Here is a 7,710-nt window from a genome sequence, read left to right as displayed (position 1 = left end):
CCTCATCAGCACTGTATTGTCACTGTATTATTATTTCTTTATGAGATGAGTGAAAAAATGGCATCTCATTGTTGTTTTAACTTACATTCCCCTAAGCCCCAAGAGGTTAAGATAATTCTTGTATGTTTATTAACCATTAGGATTCCCTCTTTGTCCATTGTCCCTTAGTTACTTTTCTTTTTCCTAATTATTTCTAGAGATTTTTTTAATATAAGGAATATTAACCCTTAATATGGCAAGCGTTGAAAATATTTCTCTCAGTCTCTCCCTTCACTTTTAACTTGTTTATGATATGACTGGCATGAAAAATCTGTAATTTTTATGTAATGAAATATTACATAGGTAGTGCCTTTAGGTCTTCTATCTTATTTAAGAGACTCTTGTATAATGCAAGGTTATACAAATATTCTTCTAAAGTTTCTTATAATGTTTTAACTATTTTATATTTTGCATTTAAATGATTATTGTATCTGGAATTAATTTTAAAATATCATGTGAAGTTGGGCTATACTGGCAGCCCTCCCCCCTTTTCAGGGAATGGGGGCATTTTTCTCTCCTATGTAATTCTTTCTAGGCTTTCCACATCACTAGGCCCACGTGCAACAAGTAAGCAGGCATAGTCTTTCTGGAAGAGGAGCACAGGCACCTGCTTGCTAATTTCCCTCACTACCAAGAAACCTGAATCATCACCAGAGACCCCAAACATAGGTAAGACCTAGCCCCTGGGTCTAGCCCCTTAGCTTAGGACAGACACAAAAGAGAATGGTTTCTAATTGATTCTTGGTCCCTAAAGACACATTAGAGGTGTTCTATGTCCTGCATTCCATGCCTCCCATACAAATACAGTATTACTTAGAAAGGATGTTTGGAGCAAATTAAGGAGTCTGTGTTCAAGCTGTCCTATCTCAGAATACAAACATTACACAATTAATGCAAGTTTATACTCACTGGGGACAAATTAGTAAATAGAGATTAGCAAGAAGAAAGCAGGAAAAATCACCCACATTTCAACCACCCAGAGACAAACACTTTGAGCCTCTGGGTGTATATCTGTTCAGATTATATAACAGTAGATAAATGTAAAAATATTACTTTCCATGCTGTTTTTAATTTCCTCCCCTACCTTTTGGACATTTGGATTGCTGCCAATTCTTTGATGTCCTACATACTTTGAGATAAACATCACTTTTGTTACACTTTTGTGAAGATTTACTATTATTTCTTTGATACAAATTCCTAGAATGGTAGTTGCCTGATCAAGGTATACGTTCATATTTAAAATGTTTCCAAATTGCCCTCCAGGAAAATTTTAAAGTTTATACTCCTACCAGCCACGCATGAGAATGCCCATCAGTTCATAACTTTGCAGAAAAAAGTTTGCATGACTAAACACAAACCCCATTTCTTTTTAAAAAACACTACTTGGTTGGGGCGCCTGGGTGGCGCAGTCGGTTAAGCGTCCGACTTCAGCCAGGTCACGATCTCGCGGTCCGTGAGTTCGAGCCCCGCGTCGGGCTCTGGGCTGATGGCTTGGAGCCTGGAGCCTGTTTCCGATTCTGTGTCTCCCTCTCTCTCTGCCCCTCCCCCATTCATGCTCTGTCTCTCTCTGTCCCAAAAATAAATAAAAAACGTTAAAAAAAAATTAAAAAAAAAAAAAAAAAAAAACACTACTTGGTAGATATTTCATTATTTGGATGCTCAGGTTTGATTTTTCTTTTTGGTAAAAAGGTATTGCAGTTTCCTGCTCTTAGGAGTATGTTTCACATTGGAGTGAACTACTTCCCCCTTCTCCAGGACTGGACTTATGTGAACACATCAATATATATTATATTCTCATCCTCTAAGACTAAGCAAGTGACCCAAGCTGCATTGTATCAACTTTGGGAAGTTACTACAATGAGAGAAAAGAAGTTCTCTCTTTCAATCCTCACTGACTCTTCATCTATCTTTCCCTAGGATTTTGAAAACAACAAAGTAGATGAGAGCAGAGAAAAGGAGGGACAGATGCACAATGGGAGAGAAAGAAAGAACAAAAGGGACAGGAGGGGCACGATACATCTGGCTGTGCCTGAAGCAAGAACTACTGTTGGATTTTTTACTAACATGAGCCAATCACTTCTGTTGGTGAGTGTACCTTCCTTTTACTCCTTTTAAAAGGCACTGATATGGCTATTTGTTTTATATTTTATAATCATTATTTGATCATCTAGAATGTATTTTTAAGCTTTACCAGTAAAAAGTCTTTGTTAGTTATTACAAATAATTTGAAAGCAAATAAACATGTATTTGTGGTTTTCTCAGCCTTTACTATTATCAAATATTTACTATTCCAAACAGGTACACACCTGTAGGTAGGTCATTTGTCTCCTTGATAGAGTACACGACAGAGATAAGAGAAGACTTTTGTTCCCATTCCTTCCCCACCTTTGAGTTTTGGCTATTGTACTAGCAATCTAATGGTGACGAGTGATTTGGGTTCCCTGGTCACCTCATTAATCACATTAATGATGTCAGACACCAAAAAGAAAGTAGAGAAATCACTTGCCTTATCATCTAATGTCTTTTCATTAGAGATCTGGTCAAGGGATTTTAAAAACATTGACATTGACAATTAATAGGCAGTTGATACTAATTCTGCTGAAAGCAATAATGAAGCAGCCAGATTCCAAACAAGCTAGCAGTAACCTGGTGGGACCTCAGATGAGAAGGTGTTGGAATCTTTTAAAATTCAGTTTACTTTTTGCTTGGATGGACTTGCTTTAATTCAAGGGTAGTGAGAGTGGGCCGAGTTTGGGGAGGAGACATATTAGGTTTCAATTCTTTATCAATGTTTTAATTATCTTTCAGGGGAGCTCCCTAGCAGGTTGGAGGACAAGATTATTGTTTGAAAAGATAACCATTAACTCTGGAATAATATTTATTTGCACAGCTCATTCCTAGGCTTGATGGGACTTCCAAATTTATTATTAGAGCTAAGATGGAAAGAGGGTCATAGCTATTGCAGAAATGACCAAGGGTCACATCCCCAGATAAGATTAATAGCTTAATGATAAAGAGAAGTTGACAACCATGCTGAAGTATAGAACATCTTCTCTGATGGATTCCAACAAGACATGGAAACTTTGGCTGAGTGAGGCATGAGGCAGATAAGGTATAGACTTGGTTGCATTTGATTAGAGACAGATGAGTACAGAAGTGTTACAGCATATCTCAGTGTAGTACTAATAAAGTGCTGGGAGCCAGTTGTCAACGACGGTATACAGCCCCCACTGAAATGTGTAAAAATGTACTACACATGCCTTTAATTTTATTCACCCATGGGGATAGCAAGCAATAACACAGTAAGACACTGGGGTTGTTTTAACCATTTTCTAATTACATTTGACCCTTAAACAACAGGGATCCACTTACATGTGGATTTTTTTAATATAAATACAGCACAGTACAATAAATGTATTTTATCCTCCTCATGATTTCTTAATATTTTCTTTTTTAAGCTTACTTTATTATAAGAATACAGTATGTAATACAGATAGCATGCAAACTATGTGTTAATTGATTGTTTATGTTACTGCTAAAGCTTCCAGTCAACAATAGGCTATTAGTTAAGTTTTGGGGTGGCAAAACTTACATGCAGATTTTCAACTATAGAGGAGAGGGGGGCATTGGCAGCTCTAACTCCAGTGTTGTTCAAGCATCACCTGTATATTGATCAGCATTTGGTTAAATTGTATTTTGTATCCTATTCTAACAAAGTGTTCATGATATGTCAAGTACTGTATTAGGCACATAACCAGTACTGAAGAAAGAAAATCTTTAATTTTTCTTCCTTGGAAAACCACTGTACTCTTAATTCACTCATTTCTTAACAAATACTCTAGACATTCTTATAGAAAATAAGAATCTAACAATAAACATGATATATAAGTTCCCTGTCTCCATAGAATGTATATTCTTCTAGGGATAAAAAGACAATAAACAAATAAGCTAGATTTTCAGATAGGAATAAGAAATGTGAAAAACAGAGAGAGTTACCTAGGGTATGGGGTTAGTTTAGATTGTTCAGTTAAAAACATCATTCTGAAAAGTTTAACATCTGAGCTGAAATAAGAAAGTAACTCTGTAAGAAGGAGTAACCTTGTGAAATCTGGGTGAAGGAAGCACATTTCACGTAGAGGAAAGTGAGTGTAAAGTCAGAAGAGTTGAAGTTTTGAATGCATGGTTGTAGGATAGGAACCTCAAGAGACAGATGTGTCCAGTTTATTCAGTCTATGGCAAGGAGATTACACTCAATTCTTAGCATAATTTATCTACTTCATGGTAGTCCTTTCCTTTCTTTAAAATAGAGATAACATTATGAAAAATAATCCAATATTTTTCTTATAAGTGTTCTGTCAGATTATATTTTCAGCTGAGAAATGTAGGTTTATTTGGATGAATCTAATTATATCCTTTATCACATCACAGAGGTAAAATGCACGAGAGTATTGGTAACACAACTTAATCACCAGTTAACAGGCATTAGTTGTTCACATTGACTTTTTTTTTTTTTTAATCTCTTTCAGACTTTAACCATCTATACAAAATCACAGAAGACTGGCATATGGAGGTTAACTCAAGGGATTTGGGGAGAACTTTCTCCTCCATTAAAATTTTGAGAAAGATATTTTGGTTTCTGGAAATTTCTGGAAAAGTCCTCAAAGTTATTATTTCCATACTATACCTCAGGGTTCTTTCCTAACTTTTTAAGATGGATTGAGAACTAAGAGACAGAATCCTTTCCTAAGAATCTGAAGAAAAGCCACCTCACACCGTCTTTCTGAATGTCATGTTTTCCCACATTGAGTTCCAGCACAGATCTCTTGGACATCCAGTAAGAGTAAATAAGTTCTAATATCTTGTCATCCCTTTAAAGGATAGAATACTCCTTAACAGCCAATAAACACACTTTGTAGTGCTTCCTTAGGTGCTTAGTTTGGGAGGTCAAGACCTGATCATTGTCAAATGTTCTTTTGAAGTGATTTTAGATACTATATATAGACACTATATATATGTATATGTATATTATAGATACTATATATATGTATCTAGTCAGGGTTTGAATAATCAAGGGTAACAAATTTTGTTTCTTTTGTTCTCTTTGTTTGAAGAAATGCAAAAAATGAGTTGGTGTTAGCTGTGCAGCTTGAACCATCCACCCCCTAGGAAGAATTTACATGTTTAAGTATTGGATTGGTTGGTAGTGCTTTTAAAATATGTGTGTTTGGCTCTGCCACTATCTCAAGGAATAGCAGCTGCCTTTAAATGAAAGGCCTAATGCTTTTTTGACTAATACCGTAACACCCCATGGAAATCCCCATTAGTCCCTTTGATGGAGCCTTTTGTGCCATTCAGTGTATTCTCTTGCCCTATTTCCCAGGATGGAAATTTGACCTATCCTGCATCCAGGAGCCTAACACTGCCACAGAAAGGTTTTCAAATGCTCTTCAAGTACTATGCAGATAACCAGAGGATAGGTGGAGCTATGTGCTACAACATTTTTACTTACCTGAGTGATAGGACTTAGAGGTAGAAGGTGCTGACAATAGACAGTGTACTTAAATATCCATAACTCCCCATGGACTATGACTGAATAGTGCTGGCATAGAGTAGAACCGAAAGGATTAACACAGAGAACTGTGTCTTGATAATTCCTTTTTTAGGGGAACCTTAGTGTATGGCAAACCTTGCTACAGCTTTTGTCCAAGAAGTGATGCCAGGCTGATAGGAAAGCTAGTTTTACTAAACTAGTACTAGTTTACTAATAGAGCTTTGTAGTTTCCCTGTAGCCTAACCTAGTAGCTTGGGCAAGCTATGTTTAAGCCATTGACATTCGTAAGCTCTGTAAGTAATATCTGCATAATTTTATTTATGGTTAGATGTGGAGAGACCGAAAAGGTAACAGCTCACCTTTCCCCAGCCCTCCATTTTGAACATACTGTCTCCAGGTATGTGGCTAGTGATGTAAGGATAAATTCCTCTATTGGAATATCTGAGTTATTATTCCAGGGAAAATCAAGAAGCAGAGTTGTGTCTAGATAAATAATGGAAATATGTGTTTTCTTAATTTTCTTTTGTGTATCTTTGTTTTGCAATTTTTCCAAGATGAGTGTGGATTACGTTTCAGATTAAAAAAAAAGTTGTATTTAAAATTAAGTTCAAGGTTTTCTAGCAATAGTTTCAGCTCCTGTCTCTTACTCTGCTTCTTTCCTCAAAGGATTGCAAATGCAAGGATTTCAATACCTTATCTACTCGTTTAAAAACATTCTTGAGATCCATCGCAAGTAGCAGCTGTTATAAGAACTTTTTACTCCCTTAAACACCTAATCCCCTGTGACACATTCCATTTATCCTCCTTTTTTGGTGACTACAGCTTTAGCTGCCCCATGTGGGGAGACTTGCTGGTTTTATTTCATTGCTCTGGATTGCTGCTCTTAGATTGCTGAAAAATGAACTTATTCTATAGCACTCAGTCTGTCGTGTTGCTCCTTTCTGAAGTTACTGTTCTGAATTATTCCCTGTGTCCAGGATAACTCTTTGTCTACTCAGTATATTTCTTCTCTTTTACTTTGTACCTGCCGACCATTTTATATTGGCAATTTGTGCAGGTCTATGCTAAAAATCTTCTTTGAATAGCACATCTTCCATGCTTTGAACTCCTCTAATCGAAACTTGCTGTTTAAAATTCTGCCTGCGATTTTGCTTCTGCTTAACTGTGGACACCTTTGGCATAGTTATCTTTATTCTTTCTAGCTAATGAAAATTTGGGCTAAAGAAGGGATCTTTTTATTTCCCATTAAAAATGCATTTGTCAAAATTATTAGTTTTGGAATATCAGATTTCAGAGGGAGTTCAGAGACCATCTGCTCAAATCATCTCATTTGTCAGATTGAGAAAAACGAGCCTCAGACCTCAGACATATGGGGACCAGACTAAAACTAGAATCCAGATCGCTGGTTGTCTTCTTACCATATCTGGTCTACTTTACTCTCAATGGAAAATGTAATTTTCATATCCTAATGTTTAAAACAAAGAAATAAATGTAAGGGATGAAATTCTTGATTCATCAGAGGGACTTCGGTTGCAAACAACAAAAACTGATTCTGGCCAATGTGGGCAAAAGGGAATTTGCTGAAAGATCATGAGAGGCTCACTTAATTCCTTAGCACAGGTTTTCTAATTTTTTTTTTTTTCAACGTTTATTTATTTTTGGGACAGAGAGAGACAGAGCATGAATGGGGGAGGGGCAGAGAGAGAGGGAGACACAGAATCGGAAACAGGCCCCAGGCTCTGAGCCATCAGCCCAGAGCCCGACGCGGGGCTCGAACTCACGGACCGTGAGATCGTGACCTGGCTGAAGTCGGACGCTTAACCGACTGCGCCACCCAGGCGCCTGCACAGGTTTTCAAAATGAGAAGTGATTAGGAGACCTCAGAAGGAGAAACAGCATGTTCATCCATCAAGATGCCTTCAGTGTTCCCCTCAGCTTGATGAAATATCAAACAGGTTTTTTCCTGACTATGGGCCCCTAAGATCCCTTTTCTTAGAGTATTTACTTTAGAAAATTTGCAACTATAAATTCTTTCTTTGCTCCATTGAGATATAAATCTTCTCTCAGACTTCTCCTGGTTTTACAACCCAAAAGTGTCTTTCATAAGGACCTGGGAGCCA

General features: G+C 37.0%; 1 long non-coding RNA gene across 1 annotated transcript; it reads left to right on the top strand.

Moving 5' to 3' along the window:
* Positions 1-401: 401 nt before the first annotated feature.
* On the top strand, positions 402-6,511 carry LOC147584170 (uncharacterized). The gene is made up of 3 exons (XR_015252264.1): positions 402-708; positions 1,957-2,124; positions 4,566-6,511. It is a non-coding gene; the product is annotated as an uncharacterized LOC147584170 (long non-coding RNA).
* The last annotated feature ends 1,199 nt before the right edge of the window (positions 6,512-7,710 follow it).

Source organism: Puma concolor, chromosome A1 (assembly GCF_028749965.1).
Source record: "Puma concolor isolate L17-30 chromosome A1, mPumCon1.1.hap2, whole genome shotgun sequence".
Classification (NCBI taxonomy): domain Eukaryota; kingdom Metazoa; phylum Chordata; class Mammalia; order Carnivora; family Felidae; genus Puma; species Puma concolor.
The sequence above is the reverse complement of the archived record's forward strand: the minus strand, read 5'-3'. Positions and strand labels throughout refer to the sequence as shown.